The sequence below is a fragment of the Pan troglodytes genome, chromosome 17 (assembly GCF_028858775.2).
Source record: "Pan troglodytes isolate AG18354 chromosome 17, NHGRI_mPanTro3-v2.0_pri, whole genome shotgun sequence".
Classification (NCBI taxonomy): Eukaryota; Metazoa; Chordata; class Mammalia; order Primates; family Hominidae; genus Pan; species Pan troglodytes.
The window spans coordinates 45,649,031-45,675,636 of record NC_072415.2 but is presented as its reverse complement, the minus strand read 5'-3'; positions in this window follow the sequence as shown (position 1 = coordinate 45,675,636).

Sequence of the window (26,606 nt, the reverse complement as noted above, 5' to 3'; positions counted from 1 at the left end):
TGCCTCTCTCCCTATTGGGAATGGTTGTTCCATAATTTCCTCTCCTTCCTTATTTCCTCTTTTCCTTTTTGGCCTGCTATAATAAACATGTTGTGTATCCCCAGATTTTTCTACTGTCTGCAGAGCTGCCTGCCTCTCAGCAGCTGTTAGGGTTTGATTTAAGAGTAACATAACATCTCTCCATGTGAGGTCATAAACTTGGTCTAGATTTTGGAAAGCCTCTATATATCTGTTGGGGTCATCAGAGAATCTACCCAGGTCTACTTTTATTTGTCTAAGGTCCTGCAATGAGAAGGGAACCTGCACCCTTGTGGCACCATGTCCATCAGGCATTTCTTGCAGGGGTTAAAGCGAAGCTGGGGAAGTAGGGAGTTTTGGAAGTGGTGGAACTGGAGGAGCTGATAGCACAGTTGGAGGAGGGGGTCCGAGATAAGGGGGACAAGAGGGACTGAGACACTTAGTAGTTGTTTCAGAGGATTTTCCAGGAATTTGTTTTCTTAGCTTTGGGGAGTTATTCCCCATGGGTCTGCCTGATATGACTGCTAAAAGAACTGGGTCAATTGTGTATCACTTGCAGAGGTCTGAGTTTTCCTGCAGGGCAAAGAAAACCTGTACATAGGGGACCCCAGACCATTTGCCCTCTCGTCCACAGAAAAGATTAATTGTTGGGTAGTATTAAAATAAAGACTTCCCTCAGAAAGCCAGGTTCATCCATCCCCAAGCTGGTAAGAAGGCCACACCCTTGTGCAAAAGAATATGACCACTTTTTCTTCAGTCCCGGGGTCAAAGAGTTCCAGTGATTCAGAATGCACTCAAGAGGAGAGCAGGCTGAAGATGATTTGTTACCGACCTAGAAAGAAGGGGAGGAGAAGGAAAGGCATCCCTTAGTCTTCTCCCCTGTTTTGGAGTGACCCAGGTGGAGAGGAACACAGTGGGGGCATCCCCCCTACTAGTCTCCTTCCCCTGTGCAAGCCTCCTTGTCTTAGCATTTCCAAGAAGGGAGAGGATGTGCTTCCTGGACCCACTGTATGTCCATATGTCACACAGGAGGCCCCTTTATGTATTAGAGCTTGCCTTCCTTATCTGTGTTTGCAGCCTGATTTCTCGGGCTTCTCTTTGCTGAAAGAGAAATGACCTCTTGGGCTGCTTTTTGTTAGAAGAGAAGCTGCTTTTTGTTAGAAGGGAACTCTACTGAGGACCCTTGCCCTAACTGACTAGTTGATTACTCTTTCTTTCCTCTCACAATATCATTTATGAATATCTATGCAAAAATATGAAATAAAATATCAAAAGGAATCTCACACCAAGTTAAGAATATAATACATCATGACAAAGTGGAATTTATTTTAGGAATAAATAACAAAGTTGGTTCGATGTTAGGCAAGGTTGGTTCAATGTTAGGAAATCCATAAATACATACACCAAATTAATAGTTATAATAATGGAAAATCATCTATGTTCTCCATGGATGCTGAAAAAGGTATTTGACAAGATTTCCAGTGAAAATCTGCAAGGAAATAAGAATTAATCAATAATTTCATTAATGGAGAAACACTAGTGGTATTTTCAATACAGTCAGGATCGAGGCAAGAAGGACCACTATCTTCACTACTATTTAATATTTTACTGAATGTATTAGCCAATATAATTAGAAAAGAGAAATAAATTAGAGGCAAAATAGTTAGAAAAAAGGAAGTAAAAGTCTATATTTGGAAAATATGATAATATATCTAGAAGCCTTTGGAATTTCCTCAAAAAGAAACTCAATGATAAAACTAACTCAAATAACTAAATAATTCAGTAAATTAGAAAAGTAGAAAACATATGATAATCAATACTTCATATATATGAACAATAATCAGTTAGATGATATAACAGTAGAAAACTCATTTATAATATCAATAAAGAAGATAAAATACCTAACAAAAATGGAATAAGAAATATGAAACAAACATTCCCCTAAAAGACAAAAAATAAGACTTAAACAAATGGAAGTACACGGCTCATTCTTGGACAGGATGACTCAATGTTTTAAAGATGTCAGTTCCCTTTATGTGAATTCATAAATGTAATTCAATCCCAACAATACCAACAATCTTCAATGGAGCTATACAAGTTGATATTAAAGTTCATATGAGTGTGCAGGAATACTTATGAAAACATGGAAAAAGAACAGTGATAAGGGGACTAGCCCTTTCAGATATGAAAACAAAGTATAAAGCCTCTATTATTAATACACTCCAAGTACTAGTACATAAATAGACTGGACAGATAGACCAGTGGTGTAGAAAAGAAAACAGTCCCAAATACACGTGGAGTTACAGTGTATTATAAAGGTGGCATCTCGAATTATTGGGCAAAAGATAGACATTCTTTTAAAATGATGCTGGGACAACTGGATAGTCAAAAGGATAAAATTAGATTCATATACCTTGTCATTTACAAGAATAAACTACAAAAAGAGCAGAGATATAAAAACAGAAACATGCATTTATTAGAAGAAAATATGGGTGAATTTCTCTATAACCTGGATATAAGGAAGGCTTTTAAACTATCTCTCAAAATATAGGTGCAATAAAAGAAAAGATGCATCAATTTAACTATGTTTTTAAAAATATTTGCATGATGAAAGCAACAAACAAAAGCCCGTAAGCAAAGTTAAACAATGAATGACAAACTTTCAGAAAATATTTGCAACATATGTCATAGCTAAGGAGTTAATTGAAGGTTAAGTGATGAAAGAACCCAAGAGTAAAATGGATAAAAAATATGAACAGACATTTCACACACAAAAAATGTTCAAGCTCCCTCATAATTTAAAAAATTCAAGTCAAAACTATGCTGAGATACTATTTCTCACATATTAGGTTGGCAAAACATTTTAAATATAAAAACACATTGCTTGTAAAGCTGTGGACAAATAGGTACTGTAAAATATTCCTGGTGTGAATGAAAATGAGTACAACACTCATGGAGGGGAATTTTGTAATATCCAACAAAACTACACATAAGTTTACCCTTGAACTCAGCAGTATCACTTGTAGAAATTTTCTGTGAAGTTATACCTCCAATAATTTGAAAATACATATATAAGATGTTATATATTGCAGCATTGTTTGTGATTATAAAATATTGCAAATAACTTATGTATCCACCCATTTCTAGGAGACTGATCAAATAAACTAGGGTACATTCACACAATAGAATAATGTGTAGCAGAGAGAGACAGACAGATAGACAGACAAAATATCTACAAAGAAATGAAAATATGAATGGCATCAGGATTTCCAAGGGTAACTTGTGTGTTAAACTTAATTAAGCCATATTTTGAAGGAAACTTATTTTGGACCTAATTTTATATCCAAGCTAATATTCTTGGTGTGAGAGCAAAACGAAAGACATGGACATGTAAGAAACACCCTTAAACTGTCTCAGAAAGTAATACTGAAGGATTTGCTCTATTAAATCCAAAGGAGATAATAACTACAAGCAAAGGAACCAGAGAAACTTGAGTTAAGTGTAAAATGTAAATAAGTGTTGATGAACAATGTTCATATAAGCTCTGCTATTAACTGTGTGATCTCTGACAGGTAACATAACCATATGCATACCTCCTAGACATTCTGGTATGATTAGAGAAATTAATGCTTATAAATTGTTTAATACAAGTTGTGGAATAAAGTGAGTTGCTTTATAAATGTTGGTTGCTGCAGTAATTATTAACAGTATCCTTATTACTAGAACTGAAATTCCAGATAATTCTGACATGAGAGGAGGCAAGAGTAATAAGTGAGAAAGAGAATCTTGTTCAGTTTCTTTTCCCTTTCAGGGGAGAAGTTAAAGATACCAAATAACAGAAATATGTGTTTTAATGATTTAAGGAAAACCACTAAAAGAGCAAAACAGAGTAAGGAAAATTCAATCAATCTTATAAGACATGAAAGAAAAAAACAAATACTAAGAAACTGTAGTAAATTTGAAGGGTAGGATAAACCCTATAAATAATCAAAATAAATATAAATGAGCCATAGTCTGTTAAAATTCAGCGTGGTTACAATAAATAAATTAGCTATGTGTTATATTTGAATCTCTGTAAAATAAAATGAAGCAGAAAAATATATGTCAGGAAAATGTTAACAAAAACAAAAATGCATATTGTAATATTAACATCAGACAAAATAGCATTTAAGGCAAAAAGCATATTGTGTGATAAGGAGTTATTTCATATTAATAAAAGTTATATTCCAAGTCCAGTGCAGCAGGAGGCACCCATAGTTCCAGCTACTTGGGAGGCTGAGGTAGGATCACTTGAGCCCAGGAGTTTGAGACCAGCCTGGGCAACATATCGAGACCCCATCTCTAGAAAGTAAAAATAAAAAATTGTTTTCCAATAAGAAGATGTAATAACCATATATTTTTACATGTCTAAATGTATAGTTTCAAAATATAAAAATAAAAAACAGATAGATCATGAAAACACAAATCAAAACCACAATGAAATACCACTTTGCACCTGGTAGGATGGCTATAATAAAAAGATGATTACAAGTGTTGTTGAGAATATAGAAAAATTAGAGCCTTCACATACTGTTAGATAAGAATGTAAAATTCTGCTTTGGAAAAGTCTGCACTGCCTCAAAAAGCTAAATATAGTGTAAACATGTGATCTAGCAGTTCTACTCCAAGTATATATCCAAGAGAAAAGAAAACATGTGCTTACACTAAAGTGTGTACATGAATGTTTATAGCAATATTATTCCTAACAGCAAAAAAGTGGAAACAACCCAGATATCCGTCAACTGATGAAAAGATATTTTTTCTTGTAAATTTGTTTGAGTTCATTGTAGATTCCGGATATTAGCCCTTTGTCAGATGAGTAGGTTGCAAAAATTTTCTCCCATTTTGTAGGTTGCCTGTTCACTGTGATGGTAGTTTCTTTTGCTGTGCAGAAGCTATTTAGTTTAATTAGATCCCATTTGTCAATTTTGGCTTTTGTTGCCATTGCTTTTGGTGTTTTAGACATGAAGTCCTTGCCCATGCCTATGTCCTGAATGGTAATGCCTAGGTTTTCTTCTAGGGTTTTTATGGTTTTAGGTCTAACATTCAAGTCTTTAATCCATCTTGAATTAATTTTTGTATAAGGTGTAAGGAAGGGATCCAGTTTCAGCTTTCTACATATGGCTAGCCAGTTTTCCCAGCACCATTTATTAAATAGGGAATCCTTTCCCCATTGCTTGTTTTTGTCAGGTTTGTCAAAGATCAGATAGTTGTAGATATGTGGCGTTATTTCTGAGGGCTCTGTTCTGTTCCATTGATCTATATCTCTGTTTTGGTACCAGTACCATGCTGTTTTGGTTACTGTAGCCTTGTAGTACAGTTTGAAGTCAGGTAGCATGATGCCTCCAGCTTTCTTCTTTTGGCTTAGGATTGACTTGGCGATGCAGGCTCTTTTTCGGTTCCATATGAACTTTAAAGTAGTTTTTTCCAATTCTGTGAAGAAAGTCATTGGTAGCTTGATGGGGATGGCATTGAATCTATAAATTACCTTGTGCAGTATGGCCATTTTCATGATATTGATTCTTCCTACCCATGAGCATGGAATGTTCTTCCATTTGTTTGTATCCTCTTTTATTTCCTTGAGCAGTGGTTTGTAGTTCTCCTTGAAGAGGTCCTTCACGTCCCTTGTAAGTTAGATTCCTAGGTATTTTATTCTCTTTGAAGCAATTGTGAGTGGGAGTTCACTCATGATTTGGCTCTCTGTTTGTCTGTTATTAGTGTATAAGAATGGTTGTGAGTTTTGTACATTGATTTTGTATCCTGAGACTTTGCTGAAGTTGCTTATCAGCTTAAGGAGATTTTGGGCTGAGACAATGGGGTTTTCTAGATATACAATCATGTCATCTGCAAACAGGGACAATTTGACTTCCTCTTTTCCTAATTGAATACCCTTTATTTCCTTCTCCTGCCTGATTGCCCTGGCCAGAACTTCCAACACTATGTTGAATAGGAGTGGTGAGAGAGGGCATCCCTGTCTTGTGCCAGTTTTCAAAGGGAATGCTTCCAGTTTTTGCCCATTCAGTATGATATTGGCTGTGGGTTTGTCATAGATAGCTCTTATTATTTTGAGATACGTCCCATCAATACCTAATTTATTTAGAGTTTTTAGCATGAAGGGTTGTTGAATTTTGTGGAAGGCCTTTTCTGCATCTATTGAGATAATCATGTGGTTTTTGTCTTTGGTTCTGTTTATATGCTGGATTACATTTATTGATTTGTGTACATTGAACCAGCCATGCATCCCAGGGATGAAGCCCACTTGATCATGGTGGATAAGCTTTTTGATGTGCTGCTGGATTCAGTTTGCCAGTATTTTATTGAGGATTTTTGCATGGATGCTCATCAAGGATATTGGTCTAAAATTCTCCTTTTTGTTGTGTCTCTGCCTGGCTTTGGTGTCAGGATGATGCTGGCCTCATAAAATGAGTTAGGGAGGATTCCCTCTTTTTCTATTGATTGTAATAGTTTCAGAAGGAATGGTACCAGTTCCTCCTTGTACCTCTGGTAGAATTCGGCCATGAATCCATCTGGTCCTGGACTCTTTTTGGTTGGTAAGCTACTGATTATTGCCACAATTTCAGAGCCTGTTATTGGTCTATTCAGAGATTCAACTTCTTCCTGGTTTAGTCTTGGGAGGGTGTATGTGTCAAGGAATTTATCCATTTCTTCTAGATTTTCTAGTTTATTTGTGTAGAGGTGTTTGTAGTATTCTCTGATGGTAGTTTGTATTTCTGTGGGATCGAACAAATTTACAAGAAAAAACAAACAACCCCATCCAAAAGTGGGCAAAGGACATGAATAGACACTTCTCAAAAGAAGACATTTATGCAGCCAAAAAACACGTGAAAAAATGCTCACCATCACTGGCTATCAGAGAAATGCAAATCAAAACCACAGTGAGATACCATCACACCAGTTAGAATGGCAATCATTAAAAAGCCAGGAAACAACCGGTGCTGGAGAGGATGTGGAGAAATAGGAACACTTTTACACTGTTGGTGGGACTGTAAACTAGTTCAACCACTGTGGAAGTCAGTGTGGTGATTCCTCAGGGATCTAGAACTAGAAATATCATTTGACCCAGCCATCCCATTACTGGGTATATACCCAAAGGACTATAAATCATGCTGCTATAAAGACACATGCTCACGTATGTTCATTGCGACACTATTCACAATAGCAAAGACTTGGAACCAACCCAAATGTCCAACAATGATAGACTGGATTAAGAAAATGTGGCACGTATACACCATGGAATACTATGCAGCCATAAAAAATGATGAGTTCATCTCCTTTGTAGGGATATGGATGAAATTGAAAATCATCATTCTCAGTAAACTATCGCAAGAACAAAAAACCAAACACCACGTATTCTCACTCATAGGTGTGAACTGAACAATGAGAACACATGGACACAGGTAGGGGAACATCACACTCTGGGGACTGTTGTGGGGTGGGGGGAGGGGGGAGGGATAGCTTTAGGAGATATACCTATTGCTAAATGACGAGTTAATGGGTGCAGCACACCAGCATGGCACATGTATACATATGTAACTAACCTGCACATTGTGCACATGTACCCTAAAACTTAAAGTATAATAATAATAAAATTAAAAAAAAGAAAAGAAAAAAAAGAAAAGATTTTAAGGTTGGACACAGTGGCTCATGCTTGTAATCCCAACACTTTGGGAAGGCAAGTTGGGAGGATTACTTCAAGCTCAGGAGAGGCAGATCATCCTGGGCAACGTAGTGAGACATCATCTCTACTAAAAATTTCTTAAAAATTAGCTGGGCGTGGTGGTGCACATCTGTAGACCCAGCTACTTGGGTGGGCTGAGGGAGTGGACTGAGGTGGGAGGATCTCTTGAGCCTAGGAGGTTAGGCTGCAGTAAGCCCTGATTGTGCCACTGCACTCTAGCCTGGGCAACAGAGTGAGACCCCGTCTCAAAAAAAAGATTTTTAAAAGGGGCTGTATCCATGTAATGGAATAGTATTTGGCAATAAAGAGGAATGAAGTACAGTTGTGATCCCTGCTACAACATGGATGAAAATTGAAAATATTATGCTAAAGTGAAAGGAGACAGTCACAAAAGACCACATATTGTATGGCTCACTTTAAATGAAATATCCAGGATAGGCCAATCTGTAGACAGACAGTAGATTAGTGGCTGCCTAGGACTGGAGGAGATGGAGGGAAATGGAGAGTGACTGCTAGTGGGCATGGGGATTGGGACAATTAAAATGTTCAAAATTGATTGTGGTCATGGTTGCATAACTCTGTGAATATCCTAAAAACTATTGAAATATACACTTTAAATGAGTGAATTGTATGGTATGTGATTCTCTCTTAATAAAGCTATTTTGTAGGCAAACACAAAAACAGAAATACAAAAAGATATTGGCTAATAAAAATACAAATTTAAAAGGCTGTTGTAGTGAAGTGTTTAATCATGTGTGCACAGCAAATTATTCAGTAGTGCATTAGGAATGCCTGTGTATGTATCCACCAGTGCCAGTGTGGGACCTGGCCTCTGCAGCTTTAATATAACTCCCACTGGTGTAGTGCAGAGGCCATGATTCTAGTCTTATGTTCAAATACTTTGGGCCATGGGAGAGTTACTCCATCTCTCTAGGCCTCAATTTCTTCACTTGTGAAGTAAGAAGGAAGCAGACTGTGTGATTACTAAGAACACTTCTGCTCTTGCATGCTGTGAAGACCTGAAAGTTTCCTTTGATGTGCTATTCCCAGTGGGCTCTCTGATCTTGGCACAGGTCCTGGCATCTCCTCCTCATTGAGAGTTAGAGCCCCAGGCAGTCAGGAGCAGCACCTGGATGATAACTGTGCAAAGAGAGAAGATAGAGTGTGTGTTCATTTTACTCTGTGGAGACCATTGCCAATCTGGTCCTGCATTCATTAAAGTTTTTAAGGGATATATTTTGTGTTCTATTTAAGTATTTTCTTTGCATTTATAGACAAGAAATTAACTCTTAAGAATACTTTGTTATTTGCATCTTTCTGGTGGTCCTATGAATTCTTTCAAAAGGATATAAACAACTTTGACCAAAGGTAGATAAAGTAATGAGGTGACTTGCTACTCTGGATTTAATTCTGACCAACCAGAGAGAAATAGGGTAGACAGAAGGAAATGATGGAAACTATGGGAAAAGGTGAACTGGCAGGTTGGTATCATGGCACAAAAGAATGAATGGGTAATTTAGTGGCAGATCCAAGTTTGAATCTTGGCTCATCTAACTAATAGACATATGATCTTGGACCTGTTGAATAACCTCTTTGAGCCTCAGTTTTCTTATCTATAAAATGAAGACACTATGCCTTACCTTACGGAGTTGTTGTAAGAATTACAGATAATAATGGTAGCTGTTATCATTTCCAACTACTGAATGCAAGAACCGTTTTACAACAGCTAGTTACTGCTCAAACAGTGCCAAGCAACTTCCTTGTAAAACTTTGTCTTTGTGGATATCTATGATTGCCTCAAATTTCATTCTTTTTTTTTGAGACAGGGTCTCTCTCTGTTGCCCAAACTGAAGTGTAGTGGTGCGAACATGGCTCACTGCAGCCTCAAACTCCGGGGTTCAAGTGATCATCCTGCCTCAGCCTCCTGAGTAGCTGGGACCACAGGCACATGCCACCATGCTCAGCTAATTTTATTTATTTACTTATTTATTCATTTATTTTGTAGAGATGATGTCACACTGTGTTGCCCAGGTTGGTCTCAAACTCCTGGGCAGAAGTGATCCTCCCACTTCAGCCTCCCAAAGTGCTGAGATTATAGGCATGAGCCACCATGCCTAGCCCAAATGTCATACGTAAAGTGAAGTGAAATATGCATCCCCTTAGCTTCCATCTAGTGTTCTAATTTTACTATTTGAATCATTTTCTGTCATTCTCATGACAGACTTTCCCTACTACATTATATCCCACCCTTTACACTCAAGTGTTCTCTTGGCTACTCCATTGCCTTGAAATTTTCCTTATAAGACAAGACTTCCAGATTCCCCACCATCTGGATGTCACTTGGTGACAGCCACTGTGATTTGCAGCTGGGAACAATGGTCTAAATGTGATCTGATTAACCCAGAAAACATTGAGGCTGTTTCCTCTCTAGATACTCCAAATAGAGCCTGGAGTGTCATTAGCTTGTTTAGCAGCCTAGTCATATCCTTGGTTCCTCTTGAATTTGCATTCAACTAAAACCTCCAGAATTTTTCAAATGGACTTGTTTTCAGAGTCTGGTCCTTGCTCCTCTTCATCCTACAGTTATATGTACATTTCTAAACTATACTTATTTAGTTATATCTGTGTTCTTTTACATGAAGAATTCCAAAATGTATGAAACATGCTATGTGGATAATACCTAAATTTATTGAAAATGTGCTATAAGCAGGCACTTTTTACCCCACATTCAAATGAAGAAACAGAGGGGTAAATAGCTTGTGCAAACTCTCCCAGCCAGCACATGTAACTGCACCACTTCTGTCAGAGTTGAGGCCAGCTTCACTAGGTTGCAATCTCCCTAGGCCCCGGTGTCTGTATCTGTACTGGTTGGGCTAGATCATTTCTTGCATTTTTCTCAGCTCTAAGATTCTGCATAACTCTACCGAGACTCCAATTAAAGTGTAGAAAAGAAATTAAACTTCCACTTTTCTTTCTCAGAGATTCTACCTGCACTTCAGCACACTAGCAGAACCTCATATTTGCCCCTATTCAATTTCCTGAGATCAAATTTATTGGGTTGTGAGCACTGGCTGGCCTGACGAGTGCTTCTGGGGTCAGTAGTTCTGCATCTGCTGAAATACTGATGCCATCACATCCACTGTTCCCCCTACTTGGCAGCATTTGCAGTCTGATGCTCAGACCCTCTGGACCTTCATGCAGTCACTGGTCTCACACAGTAGCCCACACTGGCCTTTAGGGTTCTCATATTGCCATAAGAAATGCTTCTAGGACATAAGAGAACTTTGTGCACTGCTATTAGAGTCTTGTCAACAAATATACCACAATGTTACAGTCTTGTCAATGCACCACAACAAAGCAGTCTCTCGTTGCCCAAGGTACCACGACAAAGAAAATTAAGAAGCACAGACACCAAGGGTGAGATTGGAGCAAGAGGTTAATAAGCAAAAGAAGAAAGCTCTCAGCTGCAAAGAGCAAGCCCAAAAGAGGGTTGCCATTTTTACAATTGAATGCAAAGGCTTTTATAAGAAACCAATAAGGGTTGGGCATCTCATTTGCATAAGGTGTGAATTTCTGGTAGCTCCACCCCATCCTCCTAATGCGCATGTGGGCCCTTAGTTTGAGTTACTCCATATTGCTTTGTTCCCTTTACTGCACATGTATCGGGGTATGGAATTTTCCATTGTGGGCATGTCTGGGTAAGTCACCCGTGTAGCCTTTCTTATCTGTGCACTGTGGGCATGTCTTAGGCAAGCCTCCCTGTACAAGTTGCCTTATCTGTGCCTGCAGCTTGATTTTTCAGGCTCTTCTTTTGTTTGAAAGAATTCAACCAAGGACCCACCCTAACTACCTGACTGACCATTTTCTTCCTTTCTCCTCTCTCACTGCTGTCTCGAGAACTGTTCTATAAAGGGTCCCCAAATGTTCTTTCCTGGAATAATCACCTATGGTACAAACCACAGTGAACTGTGACCACAGTCTGTGGGTCAGAATGTGACTCTGAGCAAGTCACTTAATCTCCCTGGCTGGCTGTGGTCAGTGAGATCAGCTGTGAGTGGATGCTGTGAGCTCCCTGGCAGGGTGGGGTGCTACTGATGGGACTTTAAGCAGCTTGCTCACATCACACTTCACTATTTTGTCCCCTGCAGGTTTCATTCCACAGTGGCTCTGCAAGCCATGTTTCCTTTTTTGGTAAGCTCCTTCTCAGTAAGATCGGGAGCTTTACTTGTGGTAAAAGAAGAGGATCGGTCTTCTTTTCTAGGCTTTTTTCCTTTCACCCCCAAACCTAAGCAAGAACCTGGTCTTTTCTTTATCAACATATGTCCCAGTTTGCAAGAAAAATAATTGTTTTCATCACAGGGGGTACTTTTTACCCTTCACACCCCAGTCTCTGGAATGCAAACACAGACCAAGCTGCTGTCACATTTTACTGGCAGAGAAACCCTGGCACTATTTTGGGAGACCGTATTAGTCAGTGTTCTCTGGAGGGACAGAACTAATAGGATTTATATATTTATATAAATCCTATTAAATTATATATATAAACACACACACATATATATGTATATAAAGGGGAGTTTATTAAATATTAACTGACATGATCACAAGGTCCCACAATAGGCTGTCTGCAAGCTGAGGAGCAAAGAGAGCCAGTCCGAGTCCCAAAACTGAAGAATGTAGAGTCCAATGTTGAGAGCAGGAAGCATCCAGCACAGGAGAAAGATGTAGCCTCGGAGCCTAGGCCAGTCTCCTCTTTTCACATTTTTCTGCCTGCTTTATATTCTAGCCTCACTGGCAGCTGATTAGATTGTGCCCACACAGATTAAGGGTGGGTCTGCCTTTCCCAGCCCACTAACTCAAATGTTAATCTCCTTTGCCAACACCTTCCCAGACACACCCAGGATCAGTACTTTGTATCCTTCAATCCAATCAAGTTGACACTCATTATTAACCATCACAAGTCCACTGCTTGTCAACTTGAACCCATACACAATCTCCTGAGATCATACATAATCTTTAAATAAAGACAATAATAAGGTCATAATATGTCTAACATAATACAACTATCCTTTGTACAACCAGAAACGCACCAATCCCCAACCCAAATACTATTACATAAAGTTAACAATACTTAAATGCTGATGTGAAGTCAATAAATCTTATGTCACATGATAAAGGAAAAGGGAAACAAAATTCAGATATTTTCTTAGTACAAGTGTATACATAAACAAACATGTTTTTAACAAAAGAAGAAGAAAATACTCATGACAATTACAGTCCTCGTTTCTGCAGCTAGTCACATGGTCATAGCTGGTATTGATGACTACCTTCTTCTACTACCCATTTTGTATTCCCTTTGGCTCCAGCAAGCACCTCAGCAGGTCGTGGTTTTTTTCCTAATGGAGTGACCCAAACCTTCATTGCTGAGGGGTCAGGACCATTTGTAGTCCTGCCTGGATTGGACTGTTGTAGTTTCTCATTGACCTTAATCACAATACTAAGAGATGCCCTAATGGATTTCCTGTTTTTCATGCATACTCTTTCTTACCTTCTTTGTGGAGTAGTAGACTGATTTCATCTTGATAGTTCAGGTCAATCACCCCAGCCAACACTGTAACTCCCTTCTTAGGCCTGTTGACTTAAAGGTAGGAGGAGCCCAAAGTGGCCAGGTGGCAATCTTAACTTTCAGTTTAATGGAATTGTTGTGTCTCCTGGTGGCAGTGTTCCTTCCTCTGGAACTAAGACCTCTAGGCCAGCAGAATGTAATGTCGCAGGAACAGGAAGCAAAAATTTTGCTAGTGGATCATGACAGGTAATGGTGAGTGGTGCCACTTCCACTTCCAACCCTTGATTCCTGGACCCATGAATCCTGGCTATGGGAAAAACTGTACCATATATTGGACACTGATTCAGAGCATACACAACCTTCTGGACAACTTTGACCCTGCCGTGCAAAGTATTGTCACCTAGTTGGCATTGTAATTGTGACTTCAAAAGGCCATTCCACCATTCTATCAATCCAAATGCTTCAGGATTATGGGGAACATGGTAAAACCAGTGAATTCCATGAGCATGAGGCCACTGTGACACTTCTTTGGCTGTAAAGTGAGTGTCTTGGTCAGAGGCAATGCTGTGTGGAATACCATGACGGTGGATAAGGCATTCTGTGAGTCCGTGGATGATAGTCTTGGCAGAAGCATTGCATGCAAGATAGGCAAACCCATATCTGGAGTAAGTGTCTATTCCAGTGAGGACAAACCTCTGCCCTTTCCATGATGGAAGAGGTCCAATATAATAAACCTGCCACCAGGTAGCTGACTGATTACCCTGAGGAATGGTGCCATAATGAGGGCTCAGTGTTGGTCTCTGCTGCTGGCAAGTTGGGCACTCAGTGGTAGCCATAGCTAGTTCAGCCTTGATGAGTGGAAGTCCATGTTGCTGAGCCCATGCATAATCTCCATCCCTCCCACCATGGCCACTTTGTTCATGGGCTCATTGGGCAATGACAGCGGTGGCGGGGGAAAGAGGCTGAGTGGTCGCCACAGAACAGGTCATCCTATCCACTTGATTATTAAACTCCTTTTCCGCTGAGGTCACCCATTGGTGAGCACTCACATGGCATACACATATCTTCAGTTTTTTTTTACCACTCAGAGAGGTCCATCCACATACCTCTTCCTAAAATTTCTGTGTCATCAATTTTCCAATCATACTTCTTCCAAGTGCTTGACCATCCAGCCAAACCATTGGCTACAGCTCATGAATCAGTATAGAATCACACATCTGGCCATTTCTCCTTCCATGCAAAGTTTGCAACCAGGTACATTTCTCAAAGTTCTGCCCACTGGGAAGATTTTCCTTCACCGCTGTCCTTCAGGGATGTCCTAGACAGGGGCTGTAGTGCTGCAGCTGTTCACTTTTGGGTGATTCCTGCATATTGTGCAGAACCATCTGTGAACCAGGCCCTAGTCTTCTCTTCCTCTGTCAACTGATCATAGGGAACTCCCGATGAGGCCATCAGTGCAGGCTGGCAGAGAGAAGGCAGGGTGGCAGGAGTGGAGACCATGGGCATTTAAGCCACTTCCTCATGTAACTTACTTTTGCCTTCAGGACCTGCTCAAGCCCTATCACGTATATACCACTTCCATTTGATGATGGAATGCTGCAGTGCATGACCCACTTTATGGCTAGATGTGTCACAAAGCACCCAGTTCATGATAGGCAGTTCAGGTCACATGGTGACATGATGACCCATAGTCAAATGTCCAGTTTCCACCAAAGCCCAGTAACAGGCCAAGAGCTGTCTCTCAAAAGGAGAGTAGTTATCTGCAGAAGATAGCATGGTCTTTCACCCTAGAGGCCTCTGCTGTGATTCACTTATGGGGGCTGGCCAAAGGCTCCAAAGAGCATCCCTATCTGCCACTGACACCTCAAGCACCATTGGATCTGCTGGGTCATATGTCCCAAGTGGCAGAGCAGCTTGCACAACAGCCTGGACCTGTTGCAGAGCCTTCTTCTCTTCTGGACCCCACTCAAAACTGGCAGCCTTTCAGGTCACCTGATAAATCGGCCAGAGTAACACACCCAAATGAGGAATGTGTTGCCTCCAAAATCCAAATAGGCCCACTAGGCATTGTGCCTCTTTCTTGGTTATAGAAGGGGCAAAATACAGCAACTTATCCTTCACCTTAGAAGAAATGTATTCACAGGCCCTACATCCCTAGAAATTTTACTGAGGTAGAAGATCCTTGAATTTTAGTTGGATTATTTTCCCATCCTCTGGCATGCAAATGTCTCACCAATAAGTCCAGTGTGTTTCCTACTTCTTGCTCACTGGATCCAATCAGCATAATGTCATCAATGTAATTGACCAGTGTGATATCTTGTGGAAGTGAAAAGCAATCAAGGTCTCTCTGAATAAGATTATGACACAAAGCCAGAGAATTGATATACCCCTGAGGTAGGACAGTAAATGTATATTGCTGGCCTTGCCAGCTGAAGGCAAATTGCTTCTGGTGGATCTTATGGACAGGAATGGAGAAAAAGTCATTTGCCAAATCAATTGCTGCATACCAGGTACCAGCAGATGTGTTAATTTGCTCAAGCCATGAAACCACATCTGGTACAGTGGCCACAATTAGAGTCACCACTTGGTTAAGCTTATGATAATCCACTGCCGTTCTCTAAGATCCACCTGTCTTCTGCTCAGACCAAATAGGAGAGCTGAGGGGGATGTGGTGGGAATCACCACCCCTGCATCTTTCAAGTCCTTGATGGTGGCACTAATCTCTGTAATCCCTCCAGGGATATGATTTTTTTTTATTTACTATTTTTCTAGGTAAAGGCAGCTCTAATGGCTTTCATTTGGCCTTTCCTCCATCAGGCAGGGAGCCAATGCAGGGGTTCTGCCAGCTGCTAAATATGTCTATGCCAATATGCATTCTGGCACCGGGGAAATGACCACAGGATGGGTCTGGGAACCCATTGGACCCACTTTAAGTTGGACCTGAGCTAAAACTCTATTAATTACCTGACCTCCATAAGCCCCTACTTTAATTGGAGGACCACAATGATGTTTTGGGTCACCTGGAATCAATGTCAGCTTCAGCTTATTCCCTGAAATGTCTGATCATTTCCTTTTCCCCAATGCACATTTACCCTGGTAAAAGGCCAGAGGACTCCTTGGGGAAGGGTGGGAGAAAGAGTAACAGCATAAATTGTGGGTAGTGTAGTGGGGTCCTTCCTCAAGGGGACCTGGCCGCCTCTTCATTCAAGGGGTTCTGTGTCTGTAAACTTGCTCAAGTCTGGAAATTCAGGGTCCATTCTTCTGTTTTTATAATTAAAATTAGTTTTTTGTCCATCTGACCTAGAAGTTTTCTCCTTATATAAATTAAGCAGGAATGCAGTAGGCTTCCTATCAATTTCACTTCTAGGAACATTGTGATTAATTAGCCAATGCCAGAGCACTACACAAGTCAGACTATTCTGATTGCTGCTTTGTCTCTGCTGTCCATTATGTAGCTACACCCTCCTTGTCTTTGACAGTTGAGTGCTGCCACTTGGCCCCTGCCACCTTGTGATCCATTTATTCCCATTGTATTTAAATTTTATAGTTGAGTGACTGCAGTTCCCACTGTTAGATCTGACATGCAACAGCAATTACAGGGCTCTTCAAAGATGCAGGTGCTGCCCTCACAAATCTATTTCACAAGGCATTGGTCAAGGGTATATCTTCTGGACTGCCTCAACTGGGATGAGTAAGTCTAAAATGACTAATCCGCTCCACCATTCCAATCTCCCTAACCCTTTTGATCCCTTCCTCTATATTAAACCAAGGGAGATCAGGCATTTCCAGCTCACTCACAGTGTGCCACCTTTTAACCCATATTTCAGCTAACCAAGCAAATAAACTATTAGAACCTTTTTTAACTCCCTGAGCTGCAACGTTAAATGCAGAGTCCCTACTTAGTGGGCCCAAATTAATAAATTCAGCCTGATCCAACTCTATGTTCCTTCCATCATTATCCCATACCCTTAATATCCATTCCCATGCCTATTCTCCAGATTTCTGTTTATACAAATTAGAGATCTCAAACAGTTCTTTTCTAGTGTAGCACATCTCCTCATGGGTCACATTCTGAATCTCACCTCTAGGGGCCCTCTGGGGCATTATTCCAGTTATAGATCTAGAAGCAAACAAGAGTGTTGGGTGTGGCTTCCGGGGAGAATCAACATTATTTTGCCTGGCAGCTGCCCCAGAGGAGGCAATCACTATTTCCTCAGGCAGCACAGGGTTTATCTCCTCAGACAAAGGTGGAAAGGCTGATGGCAGCATGGGTGTGGGAGGGGATGTTGCCACTACTGGTGATGGGGAAGCTGTTCCTTCTGGCAAGAAAGGTTCATCAGAATTTACAAACTCAGTGTTCTCAGCTTCATAAGGCTCCTCCTACATGTTCCAATTCCAAGTTTTAGGGTCCCATTCTTTTCCAATCAATGCCCTCACTTTAACAGTAGACACCTGGTGAGGTTGTGCATGCATCTTTCATTGCAGGTCAGCCACTCATATGATAAGAGCTTGTGTCTGTTTTTCCACCCATTCAGCTCTTTCTCTACAGGAGATAAAACTCTCTCAGGACAATCTTAGCAGATTTGAGGCTCAGTATCTTCGTCTGAAGCCAGGAGACAGAATCCCTGAGTTCATGATTTTCTTTCATCAATTTGTCCGTTAAACTTAGGAACAACCAGCCAGCTTCATTATGTTCCTTGGTTCTCCATATATGGTCAAAAGTATAATGTATAGAGTCACTAAACTCCTTGCCTCTCACAACCAGTGAATCAGAAGTGTCAAATGCATTTATTTTACATAACTCTCTAAACAGTTCATGCCAAGGGCTATCAGTGTTCTCCTTACTATTAGAAGTAGAGTCCTTAGCAGCATTTTTTAGTCTAATCATATTAAGCAGCCAACTCTAGGAACCCCAAAACCAATGAAAGAACTCCATCCTTAATATTCTATTCCTCTAGAACAACTCTTGGTACCAAAATCTGTACAGTCAGGATTCTCTAGAGGGACAAAACTAATGGTGTGTGTGTATATATATATATATATATATATATATATATATATATATATATATATATATATATGGAGAGAGAGAGAGAGAGAGAGAGATTAAGTATTAACTGACATGATCACAAGGTACCACAATAGGCTGTCTGCGAGCTGAGGAGCAAGGAGAGCCAGTCTAAGTCTCAAAACTGAAATACAGTGTTTGAGGGCAGGAAGCATCCAGCGCAGGAGAAAGATGTAGGCTGGGAGGCTACTTTGCACATTTTTCTGCCTGCTTTATATTCTAGCTGCACTGGCAACTGGTTAGATTGTGCCCACCAAGATTAAGGATGGGTCTTCCTTTCCCAGCCCACTAACTCAAATGTGAATCTCTTTTGGCAACACCCTCACAGACACACCCAGGATTAATACTTTGTATCCTTCAATCCGATCAAGTTGACACCCAGTATTAACCATCAGAGACTTTGGGAGAAAATTTTCCTTTATGGAGTCAAGGATTTTCCCTTCTCATTGGCAACAGATAGGATGAATAGAATGATTGTCTTTTCTTAAAGTGAGGGATATGAGGATTAATACTTTCCTTTCCAGGACATGTACTGTGTATCTGCAACAAGGAAAAGTACTTGCAATTTTGAAATTTCTGGTAAATTTTTCCTGTTTGTTTGAAAATCATGCTTGTTTGTTGAATAATATCCCTACTCAGGATTAGGGGGAAGTCTGTATCCCTGTGTATCCTATGAAGGAAGAACACTGTGGTTACATGTCACTTTTAACCCAGAGTTTCTGCCCTGAAGAAAGAGATAGAAATGGTCAGGACCCCTTACCCCCAGGAAAGGTGGCAGAGATACAGTCTCAGTCATAGCCCTCTCTGTTTTTTGCCCCCAGAGACAAGTAAACCAAGCCAGCTCTGGGGCACTTAGTCAGGTGTGGAATCCCACTTTCAGGCAGAAAGGAACACCCAGATAAGGTGCGGACTTTATACAACTTGCCTTCCAAAGCGAATAAGAGAATGAAACCTTTTGTATGTTCCCTGTTTCTTGGAGTCCCGTGCTTTATATCACATTGCAATAAAAAGAAGGAGAGCATGACCGGGCTCAAACAGGGATGCATCCCTAATTTTGGCAGTTTCTAAAATAAACAGTGAGAGTTTAAATGCCTTAGCCAGGGCCATCTGACACCCAGATCTCCTGACTTTAAACACAAAGTTCTTTCCATTTAGCCTCAAGGGCCAGGTTATTTTAAGCTGAAGCGCAAACAGACATCACCCAAGATGGGTTTCCAGCAAGGGCCTCCACTGGCCGCCTGTTTCTTCTCTAGCCTGGGAGCCCCCTGCAAAAGCTCTAGGAGAGGAAGAATAGAAGTAAATGAAAAAGACATTCTGCCAAACAGCCACAATGTAACAATAGGGTTTCTCTGTTTGGAGAAAAAAGTGAGAAGGGACTCGAGGTCTCTTTTGGGTGGTCTGGCCCTCTGGGTGACTGTGACCACCCATTGCTGAGGGCAGTTCCTCCATCTTCTATCATGTAGTTGTGAGAAGCTTGAGCTGCAGTCCAAAACAGATTCTGTTCCGACTTAGTGAACTGTGGTGATGGCAAGTCATTCTGGTTTTCTTTCTCTCCTTGGTTCATTCCTTTTGTTGATTGATCAGTCTTTCATGCTAGACTTTCTTCCTGTGCTATCTCTCCAGTGTTTTGGGCCCCGGGCCTCTGGGTTGGGTGGGTCAGCAGGCTATCCTGAGGGGGTGAGCTTTTAGGTCCTATGGCTGCCCTTCCCAAGTCCATGACCCACCACACATGCATCTTGACCACTCCTGGCTCTGACCACAGCATGGATGTCCCCACTGAATGCGGTGTTTGATTAAGAAGTCCCCAAAGGAAACATCTGGAGGCTCACTGATCAAGAAGCCCAGGATAGGCATTGTAGCAGCTGAGCATCCTCAGACCCTTGGACCCTAGCTTATATGGTTTGGCTGTGTCCACGACCAAATCTCACCTTGAATTGTAGTTCCCATAATTCCCGCATGTTGTGGGAGGGACTCGGTGGGAGACAATTGAATCATGGGGGCAGTTTCCCCCATACTGTTCTCATGGTAATGAATAAGTCTCATGAGATCTGATGGTTTTTTAAGAGGAAACCCCTTTTGCTTGGCTCTCATTCTTTCTCTTGCCTGCTGCCATGTAAGACGTACTTTTTGCCTTCCACCATGATCATGAGACCTCCTCAGCCATGTGGAACTGTGAGTCCATTAAACCTCTTTTTCTTTATAATTTACCCAGTCTCGGGTATGTCTTTATCAGCAGTGTGAAAACGGACTACTACACTAGCCCAGCAACTTAGCTCATCTAACTGCTGCTGGCATCTGGCCAAGCAGCCCACTTTCCTGGTGACAGTGGGAAGAAGAGACAAGGGCTCCCTTGAGTGCTGTTTCAGGCATAATAGTAGGTGTTCCTAAATTGGTTGCCATTTGTGCTCCAGATTTGCAGGGGCTCTTACCATGATCTAAGAACAAGTCATTTCCTCTTGGTTTTTATGATTAATGTGACCTGGTGAGAGACAGACTATACAAGCAGACAATGGCCAGACCATATAAGACAATGGAATTCTGACCCGCAACTTCTGCAGCAACCAGTCCAGGAGGGTCAGCACTCGACATTGACTGTGGCTTCCCTATATTTTTTATCCCTGCCTCCTCCCCAATTTGGTACTGAAAAGAGCCGGGCACATTCCTCAGCCCCGGGCTCAAAACAAACAAGCCCAGTACAAACACATCCCATCCTCCCATCCCACCACATATCACCATATATCTCTTAAACTTCCCCCGGGCTCAAAACAAACAAGCCCAGTACAAACACCACCAGGAAAGTCTCCGACAAGGGGACAGATGAGGGGACAGCCGTTCAAAGTTTTACTGAAAGAGCGGGAACCAAAAGAATTCCTTTGTTCCCCTGTAACTTTCAGGCTATAAAAAAGCAAACACTCGCATTGTTCGGGGCCCTCTTGTATGCGGTGAAATGGAGGGGCCAGGTTCGAACTTGTAGTAAAGATCCTTGTCGCTTGGCTTTGACTCTGGACTCTGGTGGTCTTCTTTGGGGAACAAACGGTCTGGGCATAACATCTGGGGGCTCGTCCGGGATTCCCCAAGCCCACCAGACCCCTGGTCAACGGATCTGCTAGGATCGATCTACTGATAGGTGAGCTGGCTTGTCTCCGTTTGTCTGTCTGTGTCTGTTCTGAATCCGAATCTGTGACTCGCGAGGTCTGAAACTGGAGCTGGCACAGTCCTGGCGGACGCGCTATAGGACGGCCAGCGGAGACCGGTGGGAGACGTCCCCTGGCTCTCATCTGATCTATATTGCGATCTGAGCTGCCCCGGTTTGGCGGGCAGCAGCCGTATCTGAGCTACCCGGTTGATCGGGCAGCAGCTGTCTCTGATCTGAGCTGCCCTGGTTTGGCGGGCAGCAGCCGTATCTGAGCTGCCCGGTTGGGCGGGCAGCAGCTGTCTCTGATCTAAGCTGCCCCGGTTTGGCGGGCAGCAGCTGTCTCTGATCTGAGCTGCCCCGGTTTGGCGGGCAGCAGCCGTATCTGAACTGCCCGGTTGGGCGGGCAGCAGCTGTCTCTGATCTGAGCTGCCCCGGTTTGGCGGGCAGCAGCCGTATCTGAGCTGCCCAGTTGGGCGGGCAGCAGCTGTCTCTGATATGAGCTGCCCCGGTTTGGCAGGCAGCATCTGTCTCTGATCTGAGCTGCCCCGGTTTGGCGGGCAGCAGCCGTATCTGAGCTGCCCAGCTGGGCGGGCAGCAGCTGTCTCTGATCTGAGCTGCCCAGGTTTGGTGGGCAGCAGCTGTCTCTGATCTGAGCTGCCCCGGTTTGGCGGGCAGCAGCCGTATCTGAGCTGCCCGGTTGGGCAGGCAGCAGCTGTCTCTGATCTGAGCTGCCCCGGTTTGGCGGGCAGCAGCCGTATCTGAGCTGCCCTGTTGGGCGGGCAGCAGCTGTCTCTGATCTGAGCTGCCCCGGTTTGGCGGGCAGCAGCCGTATCTGAGCTGCCCTGTTGGGCGGGCAGCAGCTGTCTCTGATCTGAGCTGCCCCGGTTTGGTGGGCAGCATCTGTCTCTGATCTGAGCTGCCCTGGTTTGGCCTGATCTGAGCTGCCCCGGTTTGGTGGGCAGCAGCTGCCTCTGACCAGGGCTGCCAAAGTGCGCCTGCGATTAGATATCATTAATAAGTCAGATCAGATTTCCTTTACAGGGATTCAAACCCACATTCCTTTACAGGAAGAGACTACAAATTATTACAGGATGGGTAATACCCAGAGCACTCCTCTATCTCTCCTTACGAGTAATTTCAAAGAAGTTAGAGCAAGGGGCCATGATCTTGGTATAGAAATCAGGAAAGGAAAGCTAATTACTCTGTGTCGCTCTGAATGGCCTGCCTGTGATGTGGGGTGGCCGCCCGAAGGGACCTTCCGACTTGCTGTCATCACTAGGGTAAAGTCCAAGATTTTCCTACCTGGGCGTGCGGGCCACTTAGATCATATCCCATATATCCTCATATGGCAGGACCTTGTTGAGAACCCGCCTCCTTGGCTGTCCCCTTTCCAATTGGCCTCTGAACCCTGTAAGGCACTAGTTGCTTGACCACTAAAATCCAAGCAACCAACTGCCCCCACCCATCCTGTTTTACCTGACAGTGGGGACCCACTGTTCACAGAACCCCCTCCGTACCCCTCCGGGCCCCAGGCCCCAGCCCCCCTGGCTGAGCTGCGGGAGGGAGCAGGCGGACGGGAGGCGGCCGGCACACACGGGCCCGCTGAAAGGGAAAGTAACTTTGAAGGGCCGGCGGGGAGGACGCAAGGGCGCACTTCGCGGACTAGCCCCCCTCAGCCGCCTGACTCCACGGTGGCTTTACCCCTTCGGGAAATAGGACCCCCAGATGACACAGGAATCCCCAGGCTCCAGTACTGGCCATTCTCCACCAGTGATCTGTATAACTGGAAAACTCAGAGTGCTCGGTTTTCAGACAACCCCAAAGATTTACTGGCTTTACTAGATAGTGTCATGTTCACCCACCAGCCCACTTGGGATGATTGTCAGCAGCTCCTCCGAATTTTGTTCACCACGGAAGAGCGAGAGAGAATACAGATAGAAGCTAGAAAGCTGGTCCCGGGGGTAGGCGGTCAACCGACTGCCAACCCCGACCTCATAAACGCAACCTTTCCTCTGACCAGGCCGGCGTGGGACTACAACACGGCAGAAGGTAGGGGACGGCTACACCTTTATCACCAGACTCTAATGGCAGGTCTCCGGGCAGCTGCTCGCAAGCCCACTAATTTGGCTAAAGTATATTCTATTCTGCAGGGAAAGACAGAGAGCCCAGCTACCTACTTAGAAAGATTAATGGAAGCTTTTAGACAGTACACCCCCATAGATCCAGAGGCTCCAGGAAGTCAGGCAGCTATTGTAATGTCTTTCGTAAATCAGGCAGCCCCAGATATTAAGAGAAAACTCCAGAAATTAGAAGACTTGGAGGGAAAGTGGATTCAGGACCTCCTTCAGATAGCCCAGTGGGTTTACAATAACAGAGATACTCCAGAGGAAAAGCAATTTAAGGCCACTAAAAAAAAATGACCAAGGTCCTGGCAGCAGTGGTACGGAAAGAGCATCTACAGCCAGAGGTAACATATCTAGGGTACCTGCTTAAGGGAGGGCAATGCTGGCTAACAGACGCCCGGAAACAAACTGTTCTGCAGATCCCCAGGCCACAATCCACCCGACACCTTGTATCAGGCAACACGGGGGCAACAGCCATTTAATTGGACAGACGAAGCCGAGTTGGCCTTCCAACAGATTAAAACCTCCCTACTCTCCGCGCCTGCACCAGGACTACCTGATGTTACCAAGCCCTTCCACTTATACGTGGATGAGAATAAGGGTGTCGCCAAGGCGGTAATAACTCAGAACTTAGGTCCCTGGCGGAGGCCAGTTGCCTACCTGTCAAAGAAGTTAGACCCAGTGGCTGCCGGGTGGCCCCCTTGTCTCCGAATGATTGCGGCCACGGCTCTGATGGTGCAAGATGCTCATAAACTTGTCATGGGGCAAGAATTGCGGGTCGTTACTCCACATGCCATCAAAGGTGTACTCAAACAGCCACCTAATCGATGGATGAGTAACGCCCGGCTCACCCACTACAAAGGACTACTACTAAATCCTCTCAGGATAATTTTCCTGCCCCCAATGACCTTAAACCCTGCCTTGCTGCTGCCCAACCCGGACCTGGACGCCCCACTCCATGACTGCACCAAGATACTAGCTCAGGTGCACAGAGTTCGAGAAGACCTGCAGGACCGCCCACTTCCTGACGCCGACCTCGTCTGGTTCACTGATGGGAGCAGCTTCATGCATCAAGGCCAGAGGTACGCTGGAGCGGCAGTAACTTCAGAGACTGAGGTAATCTGGGCGGAACCCCTGCCCCCGGGGACATCGGCCCAGAAGGCCGAACTGATAGCGCTCACCCAAGCTCTTACCTTAGGGGCGGGGAAAAAGCTGACAGTATATACAGACAGCCGATATGCTTTTGCAATGGCGCATATACATGGGGCCATTTACAGGGAACGAGGGTTACTGACGGCTGAAGGAAAAGAGATAAAAAACAAGCAAGAGATCCTAGCCCTGCTAACAGCCCTATGGAGGCCAGAAAAATTAGCCATTGTACATTGCCCAGGGCATCAGAAACTAACTACTCCAACTGCTCAAGGCAACTTTCTGGCAGACCAAACTGCAAGGAATGTGGCGAAGGCTCCCAGCCAACTCCTTGCACTCCAGCTCCCTGACCCGGGCCCCCGGGACTTGCCATATTTCCCTGAATATTCAGAACAAGATCTCCAGTGGATTGACAAACTTCCCCTGAAACAAATCCAGAATGGGTGGTGGACTGATACTAATGACCAAACCATCCTACCAGAAAAATTAGGACAACAGGTGTTAGAACACATCCACCGAACCACCCACCTGGGGGCCCGGCGGATGATAGACCTGATCAGACGCTCCAAGCTCAAAATCAGACATATAGCTGAGACGGCCAACAGTATCGTGACAAGTTGCAAAGTCTGCCAGCTTAACAACGCATACCCCCAATCTCAAGCTGCAACAGGAACAAGGCTCAGGGGAACCAGGCCCGGTATCTACTGGGAAGTAGATTTTACTGAAATAAAGCCAGGAAAGTACGGGTACTGGTACTTACTTGTCTTTGTAGATACTTTTTCAGGGTGGACTGAAGCATTCCCAACCAAAAGAGAAACTGCTCAGGTCGTAGCAAAGAAAATTCTGGAAGATATCCTTCCCAGGTATGGCTTCCCCATCCAGATAGGGTCAGATAATGGGCCCGCTTTCGTCGCTAAGGTAAGTCAGGACTTGGCTTCCATCCTTGGGGCAAATTGGAAACTACATTGCGCTTATAGGCCCCAGAGTTCAGGACAGGTAGAAAGGATGAATCGGACCTTAAAAGAGACCTTAACTAAATTGACTATAGAGACTGGCACTAATTGGGTAGTCCTTCTCCCCTATGCTCTGTTCCGGGCCCGTAATACCCCTTACAAACTGGGCCTTACCCCTTACGAAATCATGTATGGCAGACCTCCACCCCTGCTTCCTAGCTTAAAAGATGACCTGCTTAAGTCTGAAACAGAAAATGTCTCTGAATTCTTATTTTCCTTACAAGCCTTACAGAAAATTCACCAAGAAATCTGGCCCAAGCTGAAAGAGCTATATGAGACCAGTCCCCCACCGACACCCCATCCGTACCAGCCGGGAGACTGGGTCCTGGTTAAGCGACACCGACAAGAGACCCTAGAGCCCAGGTGGAAAGGACCACTCCAAGTACTCCTGACCACACCCACCGCCCTGAAGGTAGAAGGCATTGCGTCGTGGATCCACTACACCCACGTCAAGCCAGTGGACCCAACCTCCGACCTTCTGGGGCCAATCATGGCGGCGGCTGAAGCACCGGACACGTGGACTGTGGACAGAGCTAAGAACAACCCCTTAAAACTCACCCTGCGCCGGCAGCATAGCTCACTGCAAACATGCAGTTAGGTAGTCTAACTCTAACATTGGTCGCCCTAGTGGCCGCTGGGGAAAACATAAAGCCAGCTCCTAATCCCTTTGTCTGGAGATTCTGGCTTTATGAAAACCAAACCCACCCTGGGCAACCTCATAAGCCCGGGAAACTAGTGGCCAGTGCAGATTGCCCCTCCTCAGGGTGCAATAGCCCAATTTTACTAAATTTTACC